This window comes from Chlamydotis macqueenii, chromosome 1 (assembly GCF_036417535.1).
Source record: "Chlamydotis macqueenii isolate bChlMac1 chromosome 1, bChlMac1.mat, whole genome shotgun sequence".
In the NCBI taxonomy this organism is placed as follows: Eukaryota; Metazoa; Chordata; class Aves; order Otidiformes; family Otididae; genus Chlamydotis; species Chlamydotis macqueenii.
In genome coordinates this window covers 142559634-142579174 of record NC_141556.1, presented here as the reverse complement: position 1 = coordinate 142579174, position 19541 = coordinate 142559634, and positions in this window count along the sequence as shown.

The window sequence follows — 19541 nt, the reverse complement described above, 5'->3', positions numbered from 1 at the left end:
CATCTTCGTGGCCCTCCTCTGGACCTTCTCCAACTGGTCCATGTCCTTCTTGTGCTGGGGGCTCCAGAACTGGACACAGTACTCCAGGTGGGGTCTCACCAGGGCAGAGTAGAGGGGGAGAATCACCTCCCTTGACCTGCTGGCCACGCTCCTCTTGATGCAGCCCAGGATGCGGTTGGCCTTCTGGGCCGCAAGGGCGCATTGCCTGCTCATGTTGAGCTTCTCATCCTCCAGCACTCCCAAGTCCTTCTCCTCAGGGCTGCTCTCAATCCATTCCCCGCCCAGCCTGTATTTGTGCCTGGGATTGCCATGACCCAGGTGCAGGACCTTGCACTTGGCCTGGTTGAACTTCATGAGGTTGGCATGGGCCCACCTCTCCAGCCTGTCAAGGTCCCTCTGGATGGCATCCCTCCCTTCCAGCGTGTCGACGGCACCACACAACTTGGTGTCGTCGGCGAACTTGCTGAGGGTGCACTCTATCCCACTGTCCATGTCGCTGACAAAGATGTTGAACAGGGCCGGGCCCAACACGGACCCCTGAGGGACACCACTCGTGACCGGTCTCCACATGGACATCGAGCCGTTGACCACCACTCTCTGAGTGCGGCCATCCAGCCAACTCCTTATCCACCGAGTGGTCCGTCCATCAAACCCATGTCTCTCTAGTTTAGAGAGAAGGATGTCGTGCGGGACAGTGTCAAAAGCTTTGCACAAGTCCAGGTAGATGATGTCTGTTGCTCGTCCCTTGTCCACCGATGCCGTCACCCCGTCATAGAAGGCCACCAAATTGGTCAGGCACGATCTGCCCTTGGTGAAGCCATGTTGGCTGTCACCAACCACCTCCTTGCTCTCCATGTGCCTTAGCATGGTTTCCAGGAGAATCTGCTCCATGACCTTGCCAGGCACAGAGGTGAGGCTGACCGGCCTGTAGTTACCTGGGTCTGATACTTTGTAATGAAACTATCTCTCAGTCTTATTTTTCAAAAACTCTCCTTGCTCTTTGCCTCTTACTGGGAATACTTTATACATTCTTCAAATATTTCTGTGTCTCTTACATAGAGTTTCGATTCTTTGTGAAATTTAGAGGGTGTTACTTGCTTGATATTGACACCTTCTTTGTTGCTATGTCAAAGTCAACCCTCTAGACCAGCTGGGAGTGTTCGTTGACATACCAGTGATTTATAAATGCCATCTCAAACACTACCCAGAAAGCAAATGCCAAAGACAGAATCCACCGTAGTCTTGATATGCATAAGAGCTAGCTATGGGAAAGCTGCAGTGGAGACTTAGACGCCTAAATGACTACTGTAGACTTCTAGTTTGCAGATTGATTTTAGGACCCTAGTGAGTAAGTCCACCTGAAAACAGGGCCTAAGTTTAATTGAAAATGGTGAGTGCTTCTGAAGATTTCCACAGGGTAACCTTCCTAAAGTCTTTACATTAGCTGAACTGGAATCTCTCTCTTATAAGCACTTATGTGGTTCCATTGACCTGATGGGAAGCCTTACGAGAACTTTTTTAAACAAACACTCAAAATAAATATACTAATTATTATACTAATATTATGTGTTACACATGGCCTATCTGTCAACATATACAGAACACAATAACTTCTTAATGTCTGAAGGCAGATGTGTTTTACCCCAGCTCCTAAGTATCCTGACATAGTTTGATTTATCATTGAGGGAATAATACAGTGATACTACTGGGACTTGAAGAGGAATAGCCATCCAGGTACATTGGTATCTGAGTGGAAAGACCTTAATAATAAGCATAATTTCCAACTAGGTTCATTGTAACCCGAAGAGGAACGAGGGGAACAACCCTGCCCATGGGAGTGCCAGGGGAAAGACATGCTGCATGCTGCCCTTGCATATTAGTGGTAAAGCGAGAGTTATCTTACAATCCATTGTTCAACATTTATTAAAGTAGCACTGGTGAAGGAGGCAAGGGCTGAACTCTGAGGCTCTGAATTAGATTTCCACTTCTCTTGCAATTATTGGTAGCTGTTGACAGTGAGTCAAGCAGCAAGCTCAACACCTTGGTGGTACCTGTAGAGTTTGTGGATTTCCTAGGAAATAAATTGTTGGCTAAAGCTCAATGGGAAATATGGACAATTCACATGCAGTCTAGTTTATTTTTACTCAACTAAGAATATTCCTTAAAAAGGAAAAAAAAAAAGTAGTTCCACTACATCAGCCTGTGAAATTTCTACCATTTTAACTGTCATTTTTAAGGATTATGCTGAATGCTGCAAGAAAGCTAAGTAGTGAAAATGCTAGCTGTCTCTTCCTACAGTAGGGGGAAAGGATGATCCATGCAAATGAGGCATGCTGGGAATACGGAAGTTGTCAATACATTCTTGTCTTGAGGTTACCAACACTTTTACCTACAGCTTCAGTCTTCACCAGCTCTAGCCCTCTTTCAACATACCAGTCAACTCCTAATTGCACTTTGGGATACAACAGGCACTTTTGACTCCAGAGTCTAATTTAATGAAAAGGTTTGCCATCTTTATGGCTAGAGAATGTCAGAGGTGCTCTTTGCATGGACACTGTTTTTTTCAGCTGGTTTACTAACATCATTTTGCTATTTGTACCTAGGGGATTTAGGAAAAACACAGTTCCTGACACAGTTACCGTGAAGGCCTAATGTTCATAAATGCCAGGTTGTCAGTCTCATCAGGTCTAAGCAACCGAAATAGAAGGTGCTTTTTAATGCTACCCCAGAGTCAATTAAAATACAGTAATGCTGACATCTGCAGAATACAGAATGATCAAAGTAAAGAATGCCCATACAGCTTCTGACATAAAAACAGTGTGTTTGGCGGCAGAGTGACACAGTGTAACAGGTCAGGTAATTATGAGAAAATCTATGATGTATCTGTTGCAATTGCTTAGCTTCTTTCCATTATCAGAGCCATCAAACAGAACAGCGCTCTCACTTCTCCTGATGGATCGTAAAGCTAGTGACACTCTCGCTCTCCTGATACAGATGGCATCTCAGGAGCAGCTGAATTAATTTGACAGTAAATAGGTGATAGCAATTGCTGTCTTCTCTTTTTTTTATTATTTTTATTATTTTTTTAATTGCACCAGGACAGCTTTTAGCACTTCTGGGAATAGCTCAGGAAACCTATGCCATGATTAGTAGTGTGCCCTCCTCTCCTGTAAACCTCTTCCAATGCTTTCTCTGCTGTTTTATTCACATGATAATTGCTCAATGGCAACAAAATTTTACTCTCCCCCATCTCCCCACCCTAACTCTCAGTCTGAACGATGTGCATTAATTATGATGATTAAGGAATTCTCTCATTTTCTTGCCTTGATGTGTTTATTAAATTAATGAAGGAATCTGACACATGGGCTTGTATGCTTAGGGTACAGTTATGCTAAAGTCATGGGTATATTTTAGATGGCTGCATATTTTCTGCCTCAGTAACATTATAATTGGCTTAATGGATTTTCAGTTATGTGCATTGGCTTTCTCCCCTCTCCAAAGCAGACTAATTACAGCTTTTTACATTAAATTCTAATAGATTTCAATTTATCTCCTCTAAATTACCACAATAATTACAGTAATAAATTAGGCATGTAGCTGTCATTAATCTAAACAATTTGAATTGAGTATCTTAGCAGCATGACACAGACTATGTTTCCTAAATGTGTATTCAAATATATTCCTAACTGTATAACCATTGTGTGGGAGGGTCTCATTTCCCAACAAGCTGCAAAACCCAGAAGGCAGAATGGCAGGAGAGAGAGGAAGAGAAGGGGGTGGAGAGGCATGGAAAAGGGATGAGAGAATGGAGTAAAAGTCAAAACAGACCAAATTTGAGGGACCACTGCATAAAATTAACAATGTCTGAAGAATTGTCTTGGACAGACTGTACTTGAAGCATCCTGGCAGACCTCAGACTCCATCACTAATCCATGACTGTTTTTTTCCCTCTTATATGAAAATGTGTTGCAAATGTTTCTTTACTCAAGAACACCTACTTGAAATTGCAGCTGGCTGAAACCTGAATTTTTACCTTTCATAGGAAATTTTGGCAGGGACAGCTTTGGTTTTGTTTCTCATTTAGCACAATTTGCAATTATTCAGAACACATCACAAAATGGAAATTCTGAAAAATTTCATGGAGGAAACTCATGTGATCATCGCTTTTTGAATTAAGAGCATTCCTCGCTGTTAGCTTTCCCTCTACTGAGAGCTACTGAGAGAAGTATTGACTTGACTCCAGTCAGCTTCACAACTACTCTTCAGCAGAAGGCTGCAAGCCACTGACGTGCTCATGCCACTTTCCTTAGTAGCTACAAGGCTTGTTAGGATTTAGGCTTAAGACAATTCCGTTCACATCTCTCTATCTTCTCCCTTCCTCCCGAGGCATCTGGACTTCCAAAACATCTGTCTCCCTGTGTGCCTGAAACCCCGAGCAGCTGGACCCTTCGCACTGCAGCATAGTCACAACTAAGTCTGCCTCAATAGCAGTTCAGGAGGATTGCGGCAACCTAAGACCAACAGAAAAATGACTCTTCGGCTATGACGCCTGTTGGCTGCTAGACTCTTACAGGTACAGCAGTGCTTTCCCTCCCCTAGAGGTTAAAGCCAGTCTGGCTGTGCCTACACTAATGACCGATGATGAGGTACTATGAAGCAGGCCCACTGTGCAGCAGGATGGCATGGCTAGGGGGTAGTGACTCTTCTGGGGAGACAGCCAGTTTGAATTTTTGAAAATGCGAAATTCACGTTCAGAGAGCCAGTAGCCCCTTCACAATCACAGATCTATGAGGATCGGTGGGACCGCAGGAGTTCACTGCACTGGCAAACATGGACATGAACATATGTCCACCAGTGGGAACATGTGAACACCTTGCACTGTTACCAGAAGGGACCTCCAGGCTTTTCCTCCAATGCTAAACATTGCTGGTTCAGTGAAGTGCCACTGTCTCACAGCACATGGAAGTGCTACTTTCTTACGGCACATGGAAGTGCTAATTGGGTAGTTTCCAATTAGCTCCACTGATTTTAGGAACAGAGAATACTGCGGTACTTTTATCCTGCAAAGGGGAAAAAGGCTTAGATCTGTGGTGTAGCCAGCACTGCTTTATTATTCCAAAATGTAAATAAATACAGGAGCAAGAATTTAAGTAACACCTGGAGGCAAATTTGTATGTACTGAATACTTCTCTGCTTCTAATTCTCAAAATATTAAGCTATAAAGATCCTTATATGGTATATATCTGTGAAGCTTTGGGCTTTTTCTGTTGTGAAAGTGCAATGAATATGTGTAAACATTAAAAGGATTAGAAAGGTGAACTTTGTAAAAAAAGTCCAAACTTTCAAATTCTTGTACTGCAATTAAATAAAGCATCCTAAGAACACTGATACTATATATATATATATTGCATAACGTTTAAATCTTTCCTGAGTACCAAAAGAGAATATCTAATATGCAGTTTCAATTAAGTTTCCATATATAAAGACACTTACTACATTTCTGTTATACCTCCTCTAAAAGAAAAAAAAAGTCACTAACATTTTTCCTAGTGACTAAATCATTTTGCAAATTCCGGCTGTTCTGTGAATTTGGAGAGGTTTAAATTGGTAACACTTAAAATAATAGCACGTTAATTTGTGCAGCTCTGCAATGGAATTCCTCTGGAAGGATGTATGACCTCTCCATTAATATGAAATGAGCTCCTTGTGATACCTTAATGAATATGCAGCGTCCCCTTAGTGACATGAGTAACATTTGAAACCTTTATGCATTTTCAATGGGCATTCACCTCAGCTAATCCTCAGAGCAGGTTCATTCATAGTCAGACTTCCTGTTATCTGCTTACAAAGTTAAGATGTTCCTACTGTTTGAAATTTGTCACTTACTCCAGAAGAAGAAGGCAAAGAAAAAGCAAGCGATGGCTTTAATGGGCAATATGCCAAGATAAATGGTCCCTGCTGTGCGTGTTAGGTTTGATGCAAGTGTTCTTTATGTAGACACCACTTCTTGTACAGAATATTGCAGCCTTATGGCAACCTTTGTCCTTTGTCTTGATGATTGTATGAAATATTAATATCTGAAACAGTAATGCTAAAACTAAGCATTCTGCAGTGTATCTGATGGCTACAGCTGCGGACAGGGATTCAGATGTCGGATCCTATTCCTGTCTGCACCATAGTCTCAACGGGTACGTTTCTCTGTGTCTCAGCTCCCCCACTTGTCAAAGAGGAAACATGATCTTTAACCAAGTCCTAGGGGTTTTTCTGCACCTTACCTAGATAAGTTGGTAAAACACACTGAGACCCCGTATGGGACTGGTTGGTAAAGATTTCTGATTATACTAACTAGAATTAACACTGGACACAGCACTTCATGTTATTTTGTTGTCTGACCATAATAGCCAGCCTTGAACCCCCTGACCTAAGAAGTAGTTTCCAGTCTTACCTTCCTGAAGAGTTATTGCTGTTACTGCTCAGGATAATTCAATGTGTTTCTGTTTGAAGGCACATCCTTAAGGATGTATTTTTGAGGCTTTGGGAGGCTGACAGTCTGACAGTTCATTTTCATCTTTTGGCCAGTGACAAAGCTCAAACAATGTGTACACCTTTTCTATAGGTCCATTGATAGTTAAAATTCAGAGAGGAATTTTTTTAGAGATGATAAAAAAAAAATCCAGCAGGTTTTTTTCTTCTACACATCACTTATAGAGAGTATGGAAAGCCTTTGTAGAATCTTATCCTCCATGTTTCTATATGCCTAGAAAGAAACACACCAAACCAGGCATGTTCTGTACCTACATATCCTATATGGAGGAGTCAGTTCTTTTCTGTAACCACTTTTATACTTTAAATAATGTGGTGAGTGCATCAGTTGAAGGGAACAATAAAGTCATTTACTGCTTTTGGTTTTTTTTGCTTTGGTTTGTTTGGTGTTTTTTTTCCCCACCTTACGATCTCTGCTTCCTGAGAGGCCGACTTACATCTACAGTTACTTCTTTTTTCTCTCTTTTTCGAAAAAAATCCCCTTAATTTATTGTTAAAGTGATTGGTGGTATTTATTGCTCTCCACAAAGCCTATGAAAGCCTGCTATAGAAAGTGGAACAAAAAAAAAATGGAGAAAGGGAAAATAGAGATGAGATATGTTTGGTTTTTTTTTTCCTCTTTTCCCAGCAGTGTAAAGCTTACAACATCCATCCCTGCTTATATGGCTGTATTTCGACATTGTTTATAGCCACTGGACACAGGGATGAAAGGCATAAGTAAAGGGAGAGGAAAGAATTGCATAATTAACTTTTTAAATTAATTCATGACCCAGTTAAAAGGACAAGGAGGGGGTTATTAATTAATTAAGGTGGGAAACCCTGTGGGCATGTGAGATTTAGAGAGTTTTAACTTACCAGCCAGGTTAAAAGGCTTTCTAAGGGTGTACTCAGCACTCTGTGAATCTGGAATGCAGTTAATGCAAAAAGAAAAGGTGAAAATATATTGTAAAAGGCTTTTTTTTTTTTTCAAGGGGAATAAAAAGTCTAAGAAGACTGAAAATTAATTAAGAAGAATCCTGACAAATATTTCATCAGAATTTGAGCAAGAGCTTAGCTCAATTCTTAGCTTTTTTAAGCCTGCTTAGCTCTACTGAGCACAGTGGATGTTTGATGCTATAAATATAGAGATTTGATCATGAAATATATTTTTTAAATCTTCTCAGGTCCTAAGAATTTCAGCAGAACTGATGGATTGATAGCTATAGCAATAGTAGCAATATTAACTGATATTACTCTGAGTGAACTTTTTTGACTCTGTGGAGACACTATAGACTCTCTTTGCAGACATGGGATTTCTCAGTCAAAACACATTTTAAATTGACCGTCTTGCGTTCCCTCTTTTCTGAGGCATCTGTGACTGCAAATGCCCATTTACAGTATATTTGCCTTTATCTCCTTAAAGGTTCGCATCACCCATGCTGCTTCCAGCACTTGTCTATGTACCTCAGGGTTAAACTTAGAATCTAGGTGAGGTTCAGAAGTCTGTACATCTTTATTTTTCTTCCTATTATCTTTCTTTATACATCATGGTGTCTCTAGGCTTTGCAGTCTTTAAAGTCAGGGACAAGCCTCCCATGAACTTCTGGCACAATCAACAACTAGTCTGAGAGTTATTTTATGAATTTATGAAAAAGTGTTCTTTCTCACTGACAGTATTTGAAGTGGATTGCATGATTTAAGGTTAATTTATTTAGCCAGCCTTACATTTCAATCATTTAATGATAGATATCAAGAGTAATTGCTTTCAGCTGACTTTAAATGCCACCTTCTCTTTTTAGCTAACACTGGCTATATATCTGTGTCTCATCAGTGCTTGGCAAAATCTCAGTCACCATTCACATGTTGTCACAAAAGCTAATTATGCAGAAAATCTTTGCTTTTTCCCAGTTGCCACCTTGGAATATCAAAGATTAAAAAAACCCCAAAACTAATAAACAAAAGATGTCAGACAAAGTGATGGGAAACTGTTACTACAAACCATTTGAAAATTAGGAGGAAAAGAAAATTGTGATCAGTAGAGACAGGCCACTGCTAATGGAATTTGGGTCTTTTTATACACAAAAAAAAATGTTATACTAGCTGTGCTGTATTACTCTTCCCTAGGCAAGCAGCAATCTTCATTGCTTTATGATTCTCTTTTTCTTTATCATACTGCAGCATTTTGGTGTGAGAATTTTAAAATTAAATCTCCTTATTGTGCAGGCAGGATGTCCAGCTTTATTCTATCAAATGCCACAGAAACAAAGGGAACAATCCATTTTTCCTGATAGAAGCCAACAGTTCGTAAGAGGTTTGAGATGAGTGTAAGGATACAATTTGCCTAGAGAGTGCCTGAGGATCAAGACAACCTGACTTTCCACGGAATGAGTCTGTCAGCTGGCATCTTGCAGTAATTGCTTCCCATGGCAGGACCTTACCAGCCGAGGGAGGACTGCTCTCGTCAACCCAAGAATCAATTTCTACAGTAGCTGAATGATAATTGTTTGCTAAGGCTCGGGGAACTTGTTGCCAAGCCTGAAAAAGGGGCTGAAGCTATGATTGGCACTCATTAACCCGGGATTTGGATTTGATCATTTGCCTTAGTAGAAGAATGTGTGGAGGTAAAGGAAGGAGAGGACTGCAAAATGTTCTTTTGTCTGGAAGAAATAAATGAGATCAACTGCAGAATGAGTATCTGAATGTCAAGCCTGAAACCATATCTGTCTTCACTCAAAGGGACCAAATAGCATGCACTATGAGGTGATTTGAATGCTTTCCTTCAAGTAGAAATATCTCTTTGGAATTATTTTTTTTTCCTGGTAGATACTTCTGTTTGTGTGTTTTGTTCATTATGGTAAGTACATCCTGATGACTGCTGTCTTGAAGTTAGATTGTGGAATTACACAGCAAAAAGAGTGGGAGAAGACATGCTAGAGGTCCAGAAGACTAACTTCTGACTTCCATAATCACACTTATGCTTTTACAAGAGCCAACCACCACTGCCTACCCTCTGTTGCAGACATTTATGCCCAGCTGCAGTTGTGTCCAGCAATGTGAGCTGGACAGCTGTGTATGGCATGTTCTAATCCTCACTAAAGCATGCCCAATGCCAGGTATTATGACTGCCAAAGTCCCTGCCACACGGCATTTTAGCAGGTAGACCAGACACCTACAGTGTGATTTAGAGCATTAGGCTCTGATACTGCCTTTACAGTTGTATTTCCTAGTACCTGTTGACTATTTATGTGACCTTTCAAAGTCTATTGACTGACATATAAACATTTTTATTTCTGCGTCACAACCAGCGCATTCACAAAAGTCTGTCAGTGCTGGTTCAGGAAGAAGCACAGGACAGTGACTAAGTGGACAGTACGTTATTTAAAAGACTTCTTCAGAGTCATGCTCCTCATGCTCTATCAGGGAACCCCTATATCATTTTTGGTACTTAGCAATGTTTTGGAAATTCCAGACCAAGCTCTACCCTGTCTTTTACTTTCCATGTACATGTGCATTACTAGTCTCTGTTTCATGATGCTGGTCTCACCAAGGCTGTCCCTTTCAGATCCTTGTGTGTTAGAGTCCCTGGAATGGCAAAGCTGTGGCTCTTGCAGCCAGAAAGCGGCACAAGGTTGGCTGTGGAGCCAGTGGTGGCTGTAATGGGTTTTAGCTTAGGGGGATCTCAACAGAAAGTCTTGTAGTAGGTGTTTCAGAATCCTCATGTGCATATAAAGCAATGGACATTGAAAAGAACAATATTGTGCAAAATAAGAACAGCACAGTTTGTTCATTATCAAGACAATACTAATAAGACAAGGGTATTTAGCTCTTAAGTGCCAGAAAAAAATTAACACAACAAACACCTCAGCCATTGTAACTTTGTCCTATGCAACTTTATTAGTGCCCATCCCAAGCTGCCTCATGCAGAGCGTCCCTTGAGGCTCAGCAAAAGGAGATGGTGTATGGATCCTGTAGAGATAAGAGCCATGTCTTCTCTTTCATCACCTCACAGCACTGGAAATGCAGCAAATCTGTAACTCTGTTGTGCAGGCTTGGTTTGCAGCACTTCCCGCGCCTGGTTTGTGTGCACATGAAAGCTTACTTGCCCATCCACACTTTAAAAAGAAAGAACAAAACAAAATTCAGATCCAGAGGACTGTATCATTACCAACTGCAAAGTATCTGCACTCAGTTGCGGTCTTATTCCCCACCTACAAGCCACATGGAGGTCTTGCCTTTTTTTTCCTGTCCAGAGGTAGCTCAGAATATTTTTTTCAACTTTCCATTTTGAGGGATTCATCTCTGAACTTCATCAGGTGGCTATTTCCAATGCATTCTGAATGCAAACCTGGTTATTCAATTTACATTGCAGGGTGCAGATAGTGTAATATCACTTGTAGTCCCTTAGCAGATTAGTCGTGTCCTCAGAGGCAGCAGTACCAGGCTATTCGGATGCGAATTAGGCAGTTAGGGTAACTAATCCCTAGACACCCTAGTTTGGAGACAAGCATCCTGCAATGAACTGACCTGTGGAAACCTCCATCTTGAAAATAACTCCACTGTTCTATATCCTTCTGATTTGGGCAGGTTCATGTAAAATGCTGATTAACTTGAAAGGAGCTGCATAGGTTCAATGGCTTAGCAGATCAGAATTCCTCAGATACTGCAGACTGATTCTTTAGCTCATGTGACAATTATATCTCAATTTGATCACAGGGGAATACATTTCCTCTTTTCTAAAAGTTTGGACATTGCATGCTATACCTTCACTTCAGGTCTACCAGCAAATCCATGTGAAAAGATGTCAAGTTACAGAATCCCAGCCTGGCAATGGGTTTGCATCCAGATTCAACTACGGGAAAGCAGCTTTGTAAAAATGCCAGCTTTTCTAAGATTCACAGCCAATGAAGTTATATTAAATGAATCTTGCACATGCAAAGAGCCACAGTCCCTTACTAAACCAGTCCCAAAAGAGACAATGTCCTTTAACTTGAAGGAATAAAATTTTCAGTCTAAATCTAGAGACTTATATGTGTAATATACACACAACCAATGGAAACAGTGATTTTATGTCTGACATACATACTTATGGATTTTCCAACTGGTTATGAACTGCTCCTTCTTAGTTACCAGATACGGTACTTCACAAGGGATTTGAAATTATGAATGACTGCTGTTCTTTATACTGCAAGAAATACTACACAGCTGAGTTCTTCTAATCATGCATCCAATGTTTTGTATAAAACAACTAGAGTGACATGCCTCTTTGATGTGTCAGACAAATTTAATCTATAGGCCAAATATTTTCACAGAATTAGGCCCTTAAATGAGTGTCTTAAAAGGAACTGTGTTCCTCCAGCTGTTCTTGGAGGGGTGCTGCCTAGCCAGAGATGCAAAAGGCTAAAAGGAACAACACCAGATTGAAGTCCAGGTAATTTATCTTAAACTGTGGGTTTAAGACACATAGAATTACAGAATCATAGAATGGTTTGGGTTGGAAGGGACCTTTAAAGGTCATCTGGTCCATCCCCAGAGGATGCAAGGAGTATGGACATCTTGCACTAGACCAGGTTGCTCAGAGCACCGTCCAGACTGACTTTGAACATCTCCAGGGATGGGGCGTCCACCTCCTCCATAAGCAACATGTTCCGGTGCTTCACTACCCTCATCATAAAATTTATTTTCCTTATCTCTAGTCCAAATCTACCCTTTTTAAAGCCATTGTCCCTTGTCCTATCACTACAGGCCCTGTTAAAAAGTCTGTCCCCATCTTTCTTATAAACCCCCTTTAAGTACTGGAAGGCTGCAATAAGGTGTCCCTGGACTGCGAGCACATATGGACAGCTCATGTCCAGCTTTTCATCCACCAGTACCCCCAAGTCTTTCTTGGCAGGGCTGCACTCAATCCCTTCATCCCCTAGCCTGTATTGATACCAGGGCTTGCCCCAACCCAGGTGCAGGACCTTGCACTTGGTCTTATTGAACCTCACATGGTTCACATGAGCCCACTTCTCAAGCTTGTCCAGGTCCCCTCTGGATGGCATCCCGTCCCTCAGGCATGTCAAAAACACCACTCAGATTAGTGCCATCTGCAAACTTGCTTTTTGACCACTACCCTCTGGATATGACCATCCAACCAATTCTTCATTCACCAAACAGTCCACCTATCAAATCCATATCTTTTCAATTTAGAGAGAAGGATGTTGTGAGGGATTGTGTCAAAGGCCTTACAGACGTCCAGGTAGACAACATCTGTAGCTCTTTCCTTGTCCATTGATGTAGTGACTCCATCATAGAAGACCACTAAGTTTGTCAGGCAGGACTTGCCCTTGGTGAGGCCATGCTGGCTGTCTCGAACCACCTCCCTGTCCTTCATATACCTCAGCATAGCTTCTGGGAGGATCTGTTCCACGATCTTCCCAGGCACAGAGGTAAGGCTGACAGGTCGGTAGTTCCCAGGATCCTCCTTTTAAAAAATGGGTGCAATATTTCCCTTTTCCCAGTCAGCAGGGACCTCACCCGACTGCCATGACTTTTCAAATATCACGGAGAGTGGCTTGGCAACTGCATCAGCCAATTCCCTCAGGACTCTGGGATGCATCTCATCAGGTCCCATAGAATTACATATGTTCAGGTTCCTCAGGTGATCACAGACCTGATCCTCTCTTACAGTGGGAGTGAGACTTCACTTCCCCAGTCCCCATCTCGCAGTCCATCCACTCAAGAGGTGTGGGAAGAGGGGTTAGCAGTGAAGACTGAGGCAAAAAATTGTTGAGTACCGCAGTCTTCTGCTCATCCGTTGTTACCAGTTCACCAGTCTTGCTCATCAAGGGGAGTACACTTTCTTTGACCTTCCTTTTCTGGCTGACACACTTGTAGAAGCCCTTCTTATTATTCCTTGCGTCCTTGCCAAGGTCAGCTCTATCCACAGCTTGGTCATCTTGACCCTGTCTTTACACAACTGGGCAGTGTTGCTATACTCTTCCCAGGACACCTGCCCCTGCTTCCAGTGCCTGTGCATTGAAAAGACAGAGAAGAAACTGTGCTCCCTGAAGTTATACCAGAGTGTTGCCATGGAAGTATTTAGTGACAGTGCTCTATTTTGATGCCTGGTTTGGAAAAGGCTATGACCTCTCACCTACACTCCTAATTTTGTTAGGGCTACCTCTGTACTTCCACTGGTTAGGCCTGCCACTCAGAAGATGCTTTATTTTGGGGGCTATACTATGCAAACAGATGTAGAAGCCCAATTCTGTGTTCCTTGTGCTCCTCTCCTCTAATCTGTTCATGGAAAGCAATGTGGGACTAGTTATCTCTGATGTACATTTTACAGTCAATAAACATTTGCATTCCATACCTTTATTTTCCACGTTCCTGTAGAATTACAGAAAGGTAAGCATTAGGTTTATACCTGTGCTTTCAAATAACTTACACAGGGGTTGAATTATGTAACTCGCTAGGATGAGGGTAAATCCCTGCACACTACCTTGAAAATATGAGGTTTAAAGTGAACATTATGGTATCAAAGTATTGCACTGCCAAGAGTCTTTGAAGGTTAAATTGACAAAATATGATGAAATTAACAAAGTGTAACCTTATATGCAAAGATATTTTCTTTGTTCTTGAATAGAACATCTTACATCAAGGTCTCTATTTGAATGACCTTACAACATATCAAAATAATAGTGTTAGGAAAAAAGCCCCATCAGATTATATATTTTGTGCTTAATAGGCTCTGCTGTGTTTCATTGCAGAAAAGCAGTTCAAGAAATGCTCCCTAGTTTATATTCTCCTTGGGAGAAATCCTAATCCTAAACTAGCATTAATTTTCTTCCAGTCTTTAAATCATCCCATTTAGAGAGGTATCAATTTATGTAATTGGAAATCATTGCAACTATTGTGTGTCTCTCAACGTCTCTATTCATCCTTCTGCTGCACCCAGAACTCACGGCATCCTATCATCGCTAAAGTTTGTCACCATCCTTTCCTAGAATGCGATGTGTTGGAGTGTGCATGATAATCTCTAATTTGTAAGAGCTGCCTAAAAAGAGGATACAAAGTCAGGTCAGACATTGCTGACACCTAAAGAGATAATCTCCGTCACTTCAGGTGTTACAGGTGTCTTCTGGAGCAGAATTTCCTATGGCCATGGTGAATTACAGACAAGATCTGACGTGCCATAAATTAGCAGTCTTTCACTGAGAGTGAGGTGATTCCATGGTGCAGCCCCAGTAAGCAACTAATGACGGTGTCACCTTCTAGGCATGAATACTGCTGACCTTTGAGCCTTTTTCCTGATTGACTAGCCCAGCCAAATTTACCTCTACAACAACAGCATTTCCTCAGCAATCCCATTCTCTGCAGGAAAAGAATATGGACATAGAAGAGCATTGATTTAGAATATAGATCTATAGTCCATGAGGTTTCTTGTTTCTGTGAGAACCTATGAAGTTCTCCAAATTTTGTGTGGGCACATCTGTCAGTCTCCCCTCCATGTGGCAGATTCTGAGTCAGCAGGATTCAAATGGTTCCCTGCCAAAAACCACATAGCTGCATGAATGCAGTGCTGAACCTGACCTTATAAGCCCAGCTGGCTTGTGGTCTCCTTGGAGGATATTTTTATCCTAACACTGATATTTGTTTTCTTTCACCATATAAATCACTCCATATACAGTCCTCCACTTACACTGACGGTCATTATATCATTATAATGTGCAGTGTTATTAGTTTAGCCCCTTCACTGTTCTTCCAGTGTTAGGGCTTTTTTGTTGAAGATGGTTCGTCTCATTTTGGCCTGGCGTACAAGGATATGAATGCATCTTTCACCACGGACAGCTGTGGAGGCATGGGTTGTACCTACCAAAAACTAAGCCAGTGGAATTACCAGTTAATTTCTACTTTGATTGCCCTCTTCTTTGATTTCTGCCCCTATGGTGGTGAACCACCAGGAAGCAATCCAATCCCCATCATTTTTTGTGATGATGTCACGAGCATGCAGTGCCTGTTTATTTCTCAATGGTGACTAGTTGTCTGTTTAAAAAAAAAAGCCTAAAGCCGCTGTTCTCAAGTCATTTACTATGAGTAAACCCCATTTCTCTTTATTATGAAATATAGTTTCTTACCTATAACTCAGTGAGTAAAGCTCTAGAACTGGGCCATGGGGGCATTAATAGCATCCCTACTGCAGAGGTGGTGGTGGTGACACTGGACCAACACAGGTATCTGGGGAGTCACCCTGCCTGTAGTGCCTGCTCTGCTGAGCTCACTGCCGTGCTAGAAAGGCCACAGCACCAGCAATGCCAAGGGAGCACGAGGACTTCTCTGCACCAGCACTCTGGTAGCACATCACTGTGAAAGGACCCAAAACCTGGCATCTGCCCTCTCTGTGCTCCCTACAGCCTGTGAAAAGGAAAATAAATGCCTCACTTTCTCTTTTTTTTTTTTTTTGTTAGAAAACCCAATGAGCCAAACTCTTCGAACACAGACTATGTGAGGGGGATGTAAATGTTTGGGAAAGGTTGTATTCCAGCGCACATCACTGGAAGGCTGCCAGAGGCAGCCTGGAGCCAGCGAGGAGAAAAGTGTTTATCGTGGTCAGCGTGGTAATATCGAGGGCAGCAGGGACAGACCAGAAGGAGACTGAAACCAGAACAGCTGAATGTAGGAAGTACACAGAAATTATAATCTAATAATGAGCCTCTGAGAAGGAAGGCGTGAGGAGGAGATGCCTGATCTGCGGAACGGCTCAGGTAGCTAATTTCAGGAGCCTGGCAGAGGCACAACAGCCGCTGTGGCAGGGGCAGTGATTTGTTGCCGACCTTCACACTAGCAACAAAGGTGGGGGCAAAGGGCCCAATCCTTACACCTCTGGAGCCACTTAAAAAACTGACTTCAGTGCCTTCCCACCCGGCTCTGACTGAACCTGCATCTGACAGCAGGCAGAAATACTCTTCCGTGCTTTTCCTGCAAAAGGGTTTTAGAGCTATTTTTCTGCTTCCTTGTAGTTGGCTTTTTTTTTTTTTTTTTGTGTGTGTGTGTCTTATTTTTCCCTTCGTAATGGAGGGAAAAAAGGTTAGATTAGAAAACTTCAATTAAGCCTTTAAAAAGACCATCTGCTGAATGCTGACTGGGGTTTCATGTAAACAAAATGCCTGTGCTGGTTACAAACAAATGATCTTATCTATTGTATTGTGTTACAAATTAAAATTAGATTAAGCCACCTACATGGTACCACTGCTGAATCTTAAATTTCTTATGGAAACTGAATGTTTGCTGCAAGTATTCATTCGGCCTGATGAGAGCCTCATTATTTTTGTACCAGCAGTACACACTGGGTATAGCATAATCAAAGCCTGGGGGTACGTATTAATTATCCTTTTGAATAGTGATGAAATTTTAAAAAGATCTCCTTTAGGCTCACATCATCAGCAGATGAAACAAAGCTTTGCACAGCTTGTGAGCAGTGGCTCACATGTGTTTTTACATCTGTTCAGGATATTTCAATTTGAAGCGCAACAAGCCAAGTCTGGGATTAAAGACCCGGAGAAAGAGGGGGGAAAAAAATCTGCAACAATAACCAGACCCCACCCCTTCCTGTCTGCAGCAGAGAGGGAGAGCACCTTCTCCATAATAAAACCTGGCTCCATTTTGCTTTTCCTTTTGGTGGTGGTGGTGGTGGTAATACTGTTTAGAAGAGGGGTGTAATGTTCTGAGTCGGCACGCTGCCTGTAGGTACCAGGACGAATTACGTGATCACCAGTTCTTGCCTGTCCATTGCTGCATCCAGCGAGGTTCCAGTTTAGGCTGTCAGCACTAGGGACTCTTGTGAGTTTACTGATGTTTCCCTCTCTAGTATGGATTACAGTCAGGTTAAAGACAGGAAATGTTTGTTCTCCCCTTGATCCCCATAGAGCCAGATTTGCCAGCTTGTCAAAAAATGGGGAAATGGGGATGCCCTTGTCAAGAGGATTATGCTGTCCTCTTTGAATGGCATCAGGCACACACTGTAATTGCTTTGCTGGAATGTAAAAGGATCAGTTCAAAATACTTTTAAAAGCGATGTTGAAACTGCAAGCCACAAATTGCCCAGGTTAAGTCTTACTGCTGTGATAAGTAAAAGCAAAAGTGGTCAGTCGGAATGGAGATGTATTAGCTTTCAGCGGGAAAGGATTGCTGTGGTTCGGTGCTCAATCAAAGGACCGGATTCTCAGGCAGCCACAAAGCTAGAACCCCTCTGAAGTCTGTATGAGCTCTGACTTGATAGACACTCAAAGATCAAGCTGATCATGTTTACAAGTCTGTACACATATTGCTATTTGGTGGGTCTCAGTTTCATTTTTTTTTTCACTGCCTCTCTTGAGAGAGAGGCAATAGCCACTCAGCAAAATTAATATAAGAGAGGCAAGAGCAGGACATGAATGGAACCAGTGCTGCTGACCAGACATGAACTTAGATCAGGTGTTTTTCAAAAGTTTACTCATTTTTACTCAGCAGAGTAGGTCAAATTCTGCACTCACATACGCTGCTTTCTAAAGACGCATCACCACTGTAGCCTAGAATGTCATCCAGAGCTTAATTTTACAAATGGAGTTGTGTGGAAGCAATATATATCTGCTAGCAAATAATCTGTGGTTTACAGGTTAGAATATATCCTTCAGTTTTTATGACAGATCAGAAATATTTTAGCTAATTGTTTAAAAGTACATAGAGGCACTAGGAAAGGTAAGCCGTACAATCTATTTAAAATTCTTAGTTTCTTGATCATGTACGGTGTTTTTCAAGCAGAATAATCTTGTCAGAGAATATGATTTATAATTCACTTAGCGCACATAGAATCATAGAATCTCCCTCTATGAGCCATTTTGAGATACCATAAGAAACTTTCTATTGGTGTATGTTGCAAAACAAGCAGAACTCAGGGAGGGACCTCAGACCTCTGTTCCCTGTGGGTCAGCTGTGTAGGTGCCAGGGCATAACCACACAAACAGCCAGAGAGCACAGTTCTGTTCACAAGTCACTGGTGAAGGACGTGAGCCCTCTTCCAACGATAGGATAAAATTGACTTAGACAAAGCAAGCTCTGCCTAAGTAAGGACTGGTGGGAGAAGGCCCTATACTCTACTTTTCAAGCAACAAATGAATGCTGTCATTATTAAAAATTAATTATGCTAATGAGCTGAAGACTACACTCCAAGTTATGCAGTTTTTTGCAAACTAACAGCTGTTGCAGTTCTTTCTCTGCGCTCAAGCCTGCATGGCCTGTCATTTACTATTCCTTACAGAGTCCGGAGCACGGATCATAACAATATAAATATGGATATATGCTTAAAAACATGATTAAAAATAGTTACTGCTCATGGACAGTAGCCAATTTGCCAACATGAATAAAAGCAATGCTATTTTTAAAAATGCAGCATGACATATAATGGACAAGCCTGTAAAATTCAAATAATGAAATTTTTTCAGAGTTAGAAATGACTGAATGTTAAAATCTGCTTTCCTATAAAATAAAAAGTGACCAAAAGTTTTTTTTTTTTTGTATTTATGAAAAAAAAAAAAAAAGTGCTTGCAGGCTGAGGCTTTGCATGCCAAGTTTCAGCCTAAAGCGAAATTTAACAGCTGAGTTATAAACCCCTAAATATAGGGTTTTGTAATGGAAGTGCTGACACAACTTTATCTATCACAGTGAGAATGGCACAGCTATAATTAAAAGTACATAGTGTACTTTGACTAACATAAATAGCTGTCAGGATGGCCTTCAATACAGTTCTCCATGTTATTTTGACTCCAGCACAATGGAAGCAATTCCTTACTCCTGCATGCTGAGATACATTATCTAAAATTACTAAAATTATAGGGTCCTTGGATTTCTCTACAAATAGCACCCAAACACTCTCACAAGGTGATGTCAAGTGGCACTAAGAGCTCCAGCTGTTGTAAGGAAGAGGGATTTTGTCCCGATGCTGCCTCATGAGACCGAATTACTTGTTTTTCTGCTTCACTTCATCACATGGATGTTTTCAC